Source organism: Chrysochloris asiatica, unplaced genomic scaffold, assembly GCF_000296735.1.
Source record: "Chrysochloris asiatica unplaced genomic scaffold, ChrAsi1.0 scaffold00090, whole genome shotgun sequence".
NCBI lineage: Eukaryota > Metazoa > Chordata > Mammalia > Afrosoricida > Chrysochloridae > Chrysochloris > Chrysochloris asiatica.
This window is the reverse complement of record NW_006408608.1, coordinates 11,917,789-11,927,472: the sequence shown is the minus strand read 5'-3', so window position 1 is coordinate 11,927,472 and position 9,684 is coordinate 11,917,789. Positions and strand designations below refer to the sequence as shown.

General features: G+C 44.6%; 1 protein-coding gene across 1 annotated transcript in view; it reads left to right on the top strand.

Moving 5' to 3' along the window:
* The first annotated feature begins 627 nt into the window (after window positions 1-627).
* The window catches only part of KIF1B (kinesin family member 1B), a 196,135-nt gene continuing 187,078 nt past the window's right edge, over window positions 628-9,684 (top strand). Inside the window, exon 1 of the mRNA XM_006866398.1 lies at window positions 628-698. The gene's annotated coding sequence lies outside the window, so the exon portion shown is untranslated. The remainder of the gene's footprint in view (window positions 699-9,684) is intronic.

The following is a 9,684-nucleotide window of genomic DNA, read 5'->3' as shown; positions in this document are numbered from 1 at the left end:
ATTGGGAGTCTCCACAGCCCCGTCCGCTCCACTTAGCCAACCTTTTGTCACACCTTACAAGGCGGATTACCGGGTAAGTGCGGCGCGGCTGCATTCGACTAACGCCCTTCGGGGGTCACCCAGGAGGGAACTCAGGTCTCGGGCTTCGCCCACCCCACACCCCTGTGCCGGCTTCTGGGCCACCAGGGGGTGCTCGGGTGTCTCCGCAGCATCTCGCAGCGTTGCCGTTCCCCGGCTTCCTTGCGATTGGTCAGCTTCCTCGAGCTCTGCGCCTCAATAGGCCATTGCCTTTGTCAATCTCGGGCGCCGGGGCGGGTTGAGGTGACGTGCGGCCGCCAGGCTCGGGGCGGTGTCCGAAGCCTGGGGCTGCGGGCGGAGTTTCACCGGTACAAACGCGGGGCAATAAGACGGCGGCGGTCCTGGGAGGCGCCAGTGCGCGGCCGAGCTGCTGTTCGCCGGCTGCAACCTCTCCCGCCGGCCGCATTCCGCGTGGGGCCTCCGCAGTTCTCGCCTTCCACTCGCCACCGCCCTCGATGCGGGGCCGGGCCGTTGCGTGATGGGGCTGCAGAGTGGCGCCTTGCGGCTCATGGGAGCCGCTGCTCGCGCTGAGGTGCGTCGGTGCCGGGCCCCGCGCGCTCTCGCTCGCCGCGGTGCCTGCTGACCCGGCCGGCCTCCGGTTTGTCCGCAGCGCGGCTGAGGTAAGGCTACGGGGCAGGCGGCGGTTGGCGCTGCGACCGCTCAGTGGGGAGGGGGGTCCTTCGCGAAGGGAAGGGGCGACCGGGCGGGGTCCGAAGTGGGAACCCCTGGCCCTGACGGGAGCCTTGAGGGCGCTGCCCGCTGGGGCTCTGGGTGGGGTGGAGAGGGGAAGGCTCTCTCTAGGGTGAGTATGTGTGGGGGTGCAGGGCGCCTCCCTGGCCAGCAGCGCTCTCCGGGTTTGTTTCCAGCGGCCTGCTGGTTCCCCCGCACTAGCCCTCCGTTTCCCCTGCGTGCTAGCCTCCGGCTTTGCCCAACGGCCAGCCGACCCACCGCTGCCTGCCTGGCCTCCTGGTCTTTCTGCGCAGTGTGCAGCTCGATGGGGACAACGCGGCGCCGTTGCGAAGCTGTCCTTTCTTAATTCCCCCATTCCCCCATCATCTTAGTTGGCATCAGGACCGAGACTGGACATGTGGTTATGCTCTTTTGCCAGATGCAGGTAGGAAAGGGCATCTTCTGGCAGGGGAGAAATCAATGGCGCAAGGCCTGCAAAGGGGAGCGCGATGGGAAAGGGAGGGGGCTCGCTGGAGGCTGGCCAGCCGTAGGGGGGTTGGGAGTCGGGGGTGGAGGGTGGCGGCTGGTGTGGTCTCGGCATTGAGCGGAGCTGCCTTACTCAGGCAGCCATATTGGGAGGATGATCTGACAAATCCTTTAGGAGCCAAGTCCAGTTGCTGTAAGGCACGGAGTGACAGCCCGGGCAGCTTTCAGGGTGACTGCTCGCACCGGAGCCAAATGGTGGGGGTTGGGCGGCTGCTGGAGCAAGCTAGTCTTTGTTCGTCCAACAAAACATTCCTGGCCCTAAAAACCCGAATGGAGCTCCGAAATCACTTTTTTCTCTTGGCCACTTGCTAAATTAGCTTCCAAGGTAAACTGCCTTAAGTTTCCATTCTTGCTGGTATGAAATATTGGGTCTCTATGTTCATCTGTGTACTGTGCACCTAGAGGGCCTGGGTTACTTTAACGCCGTACATAGGTCTGAGGACTGCTAAAGTCAATTTACCAGTATGGAGGCCTTGAGTTCGCAGAATGCATTCATTGCATGGATAGATTTTCAAAGTAGTTCCACATGCAGAGATTAAGTAAACCAGAATGTTCTGATAGTGAGGACCGCAGGTTGTAATCTGTGGAATCTCGAGGTAGCTGAAATTAGATTGTCAACAGATCCCTTGCTCACACATTTGATTGCACTGGCAGCTGTTCTGCTGACTCTTAACATACTGCTTTGTGACATGGCTATGCCTGAACCTAATAAGAGTGCAGTGATTGAGTTTGAATCCCCTGAAGAAGGGATATCATGGTGGATATTTTATTTAAAGATTGGCATTTTGTCAGTTTAGCTTAGTCATAATAACATCTGAGCTTGTGTTCGCCTGTAAGAAGTGAGGTGCTGCTGTCTAATTAAGTTGGTATGATTGTTGGGTTATGAAGCAAGTGGAGTTATTAATGTACTGTTGAAGGCTGGAAAATGAAGGTAGCCCACATGTTGTTGGCCTTATCAAGTAGATCTTGAAATGATCAGTAATTGAGTTTAGCTTGGGCCTGTAAATCTGCCTTTTCTTTCATCTGAGGCGAGGCCTACAGAGATGGAATGCCTGCCACCTTCTTTGTGGCTTTTCCTTTCATTCTTACTCCATTTCCTAATGAATAAATTCACTTAACTCCTTAAGCTGAACTACTTAAACAATTTCAGGTAGAGTTTTCTAAGCAAAGACTTAAAGCATTTCTTTTGTTGTTACTGTTCTTTATCATTAAGCTTTACTTTTAAAACTTGGTTGAATCAAATATGTCAATAACAGAAATGTTATTTTTTTGAATTACATTAATATGAGAGAAATTCAAAGTCTGTTTTAAAATTCCATGCCCTAATTAAGAATTATTTTTATTGTTTTTCTTTTAATGTTACTGTATTAGTAAAAAGATCTAAATTATTGTGCTTAAATATATTTTCAGCATTTGATAAAGTCAGATGCAATTGTACAGCACTGTTCTAATGAATGTTTTCCCAAAATTTATCCAATTAAGTACATTGTTCTGAGGCTTAGAACAGACCATTTTTCCCTTTCAGGACCAGATATGAGTACCTTTTTCTCTCATTACTCCTTCCCACTAGTATTGTGCAGGAAATAACTGCCCAAGAAGAGTTTATCTACCAACAGTCTCCAAGATCAAAGCATTCTCACCCATTTCCCTCCTGTGTTACTGTCTTGAATGGGCCCCTGCCTTGTTTGTAAACCCCATCCCAGGCTGCTAGTCATTATCACAGCAGGTCTTTACCAAAATAAGCTTATCTCTTTGGTTTAATAAAATGACATGGTTTGACTTCACAAGACTCTGAACTTTAGCATAGGAACTTCGAAAAGTTTCTGGAAAAATGGAATGAAAGCTAATGGAATTTTCCATGAATATTTTGAAGCCCTGTATATATCATGTGTATGTCATGAAGTTCTTTCTCTTTGATAGATGCTCTTGTTTGAGCATTTACTGGTGAATTTCTGAACTCCATTTGTTGTTAAGTATTGTTGAGTTGGTTCCCACCCTGTATAAGATTTCCAAGAAGTGAGTGGTGGCTGGTGGGTTTGAGCTGCCATACAGATTGTGAATAAATATACATATTTTTAGGACTTTCTTTTGTTTTTGTATACCTGATAAGGATGTTATTAAGTGCCTTTGAGTCAGTCCGAACTCAGAGCAACCCTATGTATAGGGTTTCTGAGAGTTAAAACCTTTGTGAGAACAAAAAACTTCATCTTTCTCCTTTGGAGCACCTGGTGGGCTCGAACTGTGGACTTTGTGTTTTGCAGTCCAGTGCTTATCATATGGAACTTATAAGGATGTTGTTGTTAATTAAGTGCCATCAAGTTGGTTCTGACTTATAGCGACCTTGTGTAGGGTTTCCGAGGAGTGGCTGGTGGGTTTGAACCACCTACCTGTGGTTAGCAGCCTAATGCTTATCTTACAGCGCCAAACCAGGAGTCCAGATAGAAGAGAGACTAAATGGATGTGACTTATAGGAAAACCCTTCAAAGTATGCCTTGGACTGCTCTGTTGAGTTGTACCTTCTGGTTACTGATCCTGTGATTCATAGAGGCTCACTTTTACTTTGGTCATTACCAGTTATTTGAGCGTGCACCTAGAACTTTGGCCCTGTACCCTCAAGGAGCTTACAGTTTACCTCTTGTCAATAGATTATGGTGGAGTAAGATTAACCCCAACTCCTTTCCATCTTGTACAATTAAGTAAGTCACAAGTTAATGTGTCTGATGGATTTAAAAATATTTCTATATTAAATATTATATTTTGTACGCCAAAGCCTATCATTCAATTCTGTCATTCACCACCATTCTCTTTCCTTTGGAGATTTGCTACTCGTCTTAATTTTCTCTCCCGTCCACATTTCTGACCTCATCTCCTGTCATTGTGTATATACACAAGCAATGAGGATAACACGGTGCTCATATCGAGCACGTGATATGTGCCAGGCCCATTTCTAAGCACTTGACATGTACAGGGGGGCTTCAAAATGTTTATGGAAAAATTCCATTTTCTTTTTATTCCATTTTCCACAAACTTTTTGAAGCCTTCTAGTATTTCCTGATTCAGTCCTTGTAACAACCATGCAGTGTTGAACCCTGGTAGTATGTAGGTTATGAATAGGGCTGCTAATTGCAAGGTCAGCGGTTTGAATCTACTAGCTGCTCTTTGGGAGAAAAATGAGGCTTTCTGCTCCTGGAAAGATGAACAGCCTTGGAAAACCTATACAGGGTTGCTGTGTGTTGAAACTGACTTGACAGTACACAACCACCACCAACCATATAAAATACATGTTATTATGATCATTCCATTTTACAGATAAAGAAACTGAGACAAAGGCTGTGGGTTAAAGGTCCTAGTTTTAACCCTAAGTAAGGTGGCCTTTATTCTTAGCTCATGAGAAATAAGGCTTGGAGCAATTTGGATGCCTTGGTCTGGGATTTCCAGGTCACAGTGGAGAATTTGTGCTGACGAGTGGGAGCTGGCCAGATCAGAAAAGACTCACTAGGAGGTATAGATTTCCAGCATCAGGAGACATGAGTTAGGGTATCTTGGCCAAGAAAAATCCTGGAACTAAGGCCCAGAGAGCTTCTTGTCCTCTGAGATAAAGTATTTCTGCATCAGGAACCTTCTTTGCCCATCGTGTAACACTTCCTTACAATGATACTGATTTATATCCTGTTTAACACTGGATTGCTAACTAGAAGTTTGGCTATTCACACTCACCAGCAGCTCTTCTGAAACCCTAAACAGGGTCACTGTGAGTCAGAACTGACTCGATGGCCGTTAACAACAACTATAAGGTAACCAATAATTGTAAATATAATATTTTTTGTGAGTTCTATGATTTGCTCCAGTGATACAATAATGAATCCAACAATGGTGTCCTCCTAGTTTGTGAGCTCTGACCTAGCTATTGGTGACTAAGGTCTGAGCGAGAAGGTCAGAAATGATAGGGAAATGGGAAAACAGACTTACTTAAAACTCTGCCTTATGGGAAGTAGCTTTATGTGGATTCTCATCCTCAAAGTTAGCATCTTAGAAGCTAAGCAGTTTTCCCAAGGTCGCTAGAGCTAGTAAGTAACCACTGTGTTGAACTTCCTTTGTAACCACAATTAGACCTTAAAATCCCTTGACTTTGTCTCAAGCAGATCCTGGCTGCATTCTCTTCTAGTAGCTCAGTTTTGTGGCCTCATCTTCTGCTATGTCATCATCACCTCAGGCCTCTTATTTGCCTCCAGACCTTAAACTGATCATTTACAGCCCCGACTTTCTTAGTCTGTTTCCCTGTGTCCTCCCACTTCACCTTGCCTTGTCTTCTAGTCCACCAGACTTGACTCCTTTTCATTCATTTTCTATACTGTGGAACACATTGCTTCAGTTCTTTTCTTACTAGCATATGTGTTTTTATTCTTTATTCTGTGACCCACTATGCAGATATGTGCCTTACGTCTCTCCTGGGAGAAAGCCGTGCTGGTGATTTATGGGCAGTCTTAGGTCTCCTGTGAGTTTACCGTTGGGTCTGTTTCTGAAGCCATTCTGTTCACTTCTCCCATTCTTCACTGTGATTATTCTAAACCCTCCCCACTGCTCCAGACTTGCCATGAAAGCCTGCCTACTACTACCTCAGGCAAAAAGGACACAAATTCCATGTTTCTCCTTCCTCTGGTCTCACTTCAGCAAGTCCCTTGACCTGTCTTCTAGATATCACTGCCTTCAGTTTCTTTAGGGACTTGATGTATTGATGATCACTCCTCTTTTCTTTCCTGTATCTCTCTTCACTGACTGTTCCCTCACTGTAGTTGCCGTACACAATCCCACTTTAGGGTCTTTGTTCTGATTCTTTATTCCACCTGAAACACTCTCCCCCTGAAATCTGCTTGGCTACCTACTTCAGGTCTTTCCTTAAATGTTACCACTTCAATAGGCCTACTCTGTCTACCTTCACCTGCCCAGTATGCTTCCCCATCACACTCTTGATGCCCCAACCTTGCCCTATTTTGTCCTCCTCCTACAACTTACTATTTTTAACCTCTGCCCTTTCCCACTAGAATATAAGCTCCTCCATGCCGAGCATGTTTATCTGTTTTGCTCATTGATTTATCCCAGCCTCCTGGAACACTATGCTCATGTGGTAGATACTTAATAAATAGGTATCAAGTGAATAAAGCATAGGAACATGTAAACCCCTCCCATTAAAAAAAAAAAAAAAGGAATATAGAGAAAAAACCCTCCTCCATTCCCACTTTCTCTTATCTCTCTCCTGCCCTCACAGCCAGGTGCTGGAAGTGTGCATGCTTTCATTTCCACTTTGTCATTGTGTCCTGACCACTTCATACCCTACCACAGATGACTTCAGCTCCCGCTCTCCGCCATCATCTCCCACCACTGATACTGCTCTTGCCCTGGTTTCAGCCCTCATTGCTGAGTCTAGGGTGTATGCTTCAAGCCTTATCCTGCTTCCCACCTTTGTAGTACTGAATGTATTGCTCACTCCACTTCCTCCTCAACTGAACTTGTAATTTGCTTCTGTTTTGGTGGGTCTGGTTTCAGTCTTGGGTTTCCAATTTTTCTCAGCACCCATGTGGCTATGAATACGTTCAATTCAAGATTTTTGAGTATTTGTGCTCACTTTAGTATTTTTCTTTTGCATAACTTTTAAAGACTTGCTGAGTAGTTTGGTTTTGTTTTTAGGAACTAGAACTTTTTGTGATAATAAGGAACTAGTATGTTGACTATATAACATTTCCAATCTTAAAATAAGTAGCAGAAAAGGTTATTACATGGTTGTTTAATTTATTTATAATTTATACCACTTATTGCCTCTAAAAGGATTTGAGTAGCTTACCACAAACACCATATATACAATAAGGCTGTCAAAATAGAAAAAACAAAAATCTGTAACAAGAGGAAAAAGTAAATACATAAATTGCTGAGGTTGACGTGGTTATTGTAATGTAGTCTCTGGGAGACAGAAAGGAGAAAATAAGTTACACAGTTCTCATTTTGATAAAAGAAAACCTAATGGTTGATTGAGAGTAATTTTTCTTTCTCATGAGTTCTAAAAGAATTTATCTGTAGTAAGTATCCTACAAGGGCTCACATTACATGTACTAAGTGTTATCAGTAAGTCTTTAAATAAAACGAAGAAATACTCTTCAAGCACCCTTTTAAAAAGAATCCACCTGGATTCTTTTTCTAAACTGGGACTACAGTATTAAAATATAGCTAAATTTTGGAGGATATATCTTCTATACAAGATATAATTGATGTGGTTCAGGTATATAACTTGGTCTAAAGATGAATCTGAGTATCCTAGTAGAAAACTCACTACTTCCTCTAGTGAGTGCCTAGAATACTTGTGTTCTGTGTTGTCATCTAAAAGAAAACATACACATGAAACACTGAGTGTTGGTTGATCATGTAGCAAGATTGACATATTGTTGACATATTGAAAAGTCTGACCTGCATTCTTGCTTAGATGTGAGCCACCTCCCAACAACGTAGTTGCAAAGGTGTGGTCAGGAGCAGATTTCAGAAAGAGCTTTGACTCATAACAAATATGAATTAACCTCTGGTGGAAGCTTACCATTTCCACACCATGGCTGAGCGGAGCATGAATACACACCTTCAGGAGCAGGTGTCATTTGTCATTCATGTTGACAATAGAACAACGTCCTTGGAGTGTTGGGATTTGAGTGGCCTTCAAATATTGGAACTAATTGACTTGCTGGATAGAGTTGAGTATTGACTGTTCAAACTTTGGAAAGTCAGCCTCATTCCAAAGGGGGAAGGGGAAATGGGGGAAAATCACTTTCATTTAGAATACTTTTCTTTAAGCTGTGGGTCAGAGAACTTACTGTTTCTTGATATACTTCTTGGTTTATGAGAATAAAATCATGCCATTAGTGGAAAAGAAGAGGCTTAGCGGTTGTTTTTTATTTTATTTTTAATGTTTTATTGTGAATTAATGGGAGAACATTAACTTTACATTCTTCCTATCGTATATTGTTTCATTGCCATGGTTACAATCCCCTCCATGCATCAACCAACCAAAGGGTATATATGCCCTACAAGCCTGCCCCCCGGTTGTCAGCACACAGCCCCTCTCCCTCTCTGGGTTAAAGTCCCTAGCCACTCAATCTCTTCATATCATTGTCTCTGGCTCCATCTCTGGCATCACTGCTTCTCTGGGTAGGGTCCCGCTCTCCACTCTTCTCCCTCCTTGATGGTCCCAGGGACCTCCGCTCCTAGACTGCAAAGTCAGTCACTCCCCTCCTTTGCTACAAAATGTCTACCTTTATATTTCCAACTCTCACAGTCAGTCCTGATAATAATTACTCAACTATTGTATCATGTGAGACCTATCTGCATCTCCTTTCATCAGCCCCGCCCAGACAGATTGGATATTACTCAGTGGAGACTCTGCCTTCCTCCACACCCTCTGGTCCCTCTTGAAAGCTTGTAAGCCAATCACTTCTAGCCTTTGTAGCCCACCCCCCATTTTGGGTAGCAAATATCCAAGTTGCCTATCCCTGTCTACTCTATGTATGGCGGGGATGGGGATGATTCTTGCTGTAAAGATTTGTTCCCTCTTTTGAGCTATTGCATCCATAGGTGTAGGTCAAGTTCATCAAATTGTATCAGATTACTCTTTTTTTCTTTCTTCTTCTAGTTGAGCTCTGATCATCCAGTCATTAAAGTCAGGTCAAGTGGGTATTATCTGCACGTGTGGATGTTCTTATGCATATATCCTCTCTTATCAGCTGGATGCTTCACTCTCCACTCTAGTCCTCTATGGTTATGTCACTGACTCTGGGCCCAAGAGTCCCCAGGTCTTGTCACACTGCTGGCCAACCAGGTCTCCACCTGTGTTCAGAGGAGTCTATTGAACGTTATAGGGCTTAACTTGCAGCTTCATTGCTGTTTTTCCCTCATTTCATCTTTTCTGTGACGAATGTGGTCACCAATCATTGCGTGTATTCCCATTGAGTCTTAGTCTTGGAAGGGGGTTTGCCCGAGGGTACCCGACCACTTGCCTTGCTGTCTCCCGGGCAAGCAACTTGCTTGTTCTTATAGTAATCAGTCGGACTGCCTTTATTGTTTTGTATTTTTCCTGTGGGTCTTTCATTCAAGAAGTATCTTCTGTTCTAGCCGTTCCAGGCTGGTCTGCCCATCCTTTCAAGTGGAAACTTCCCACCTCAGAAGATTCTGGATGGGGTTCAGGATTCCATCTGTGGTCATATGTAATGTAGAAGCTCCGCAGGAAGCCTCCTTCACTGGGCACGTTGTAGACCCATTTAAGGTATTCCAATCAGTTATAGGCAGAAGATGGACGTACAAGCTTTCTATAGTGATATTTCTGGCTATTCCTTTCTCTCCCCCTCAAGTGCCTATTTT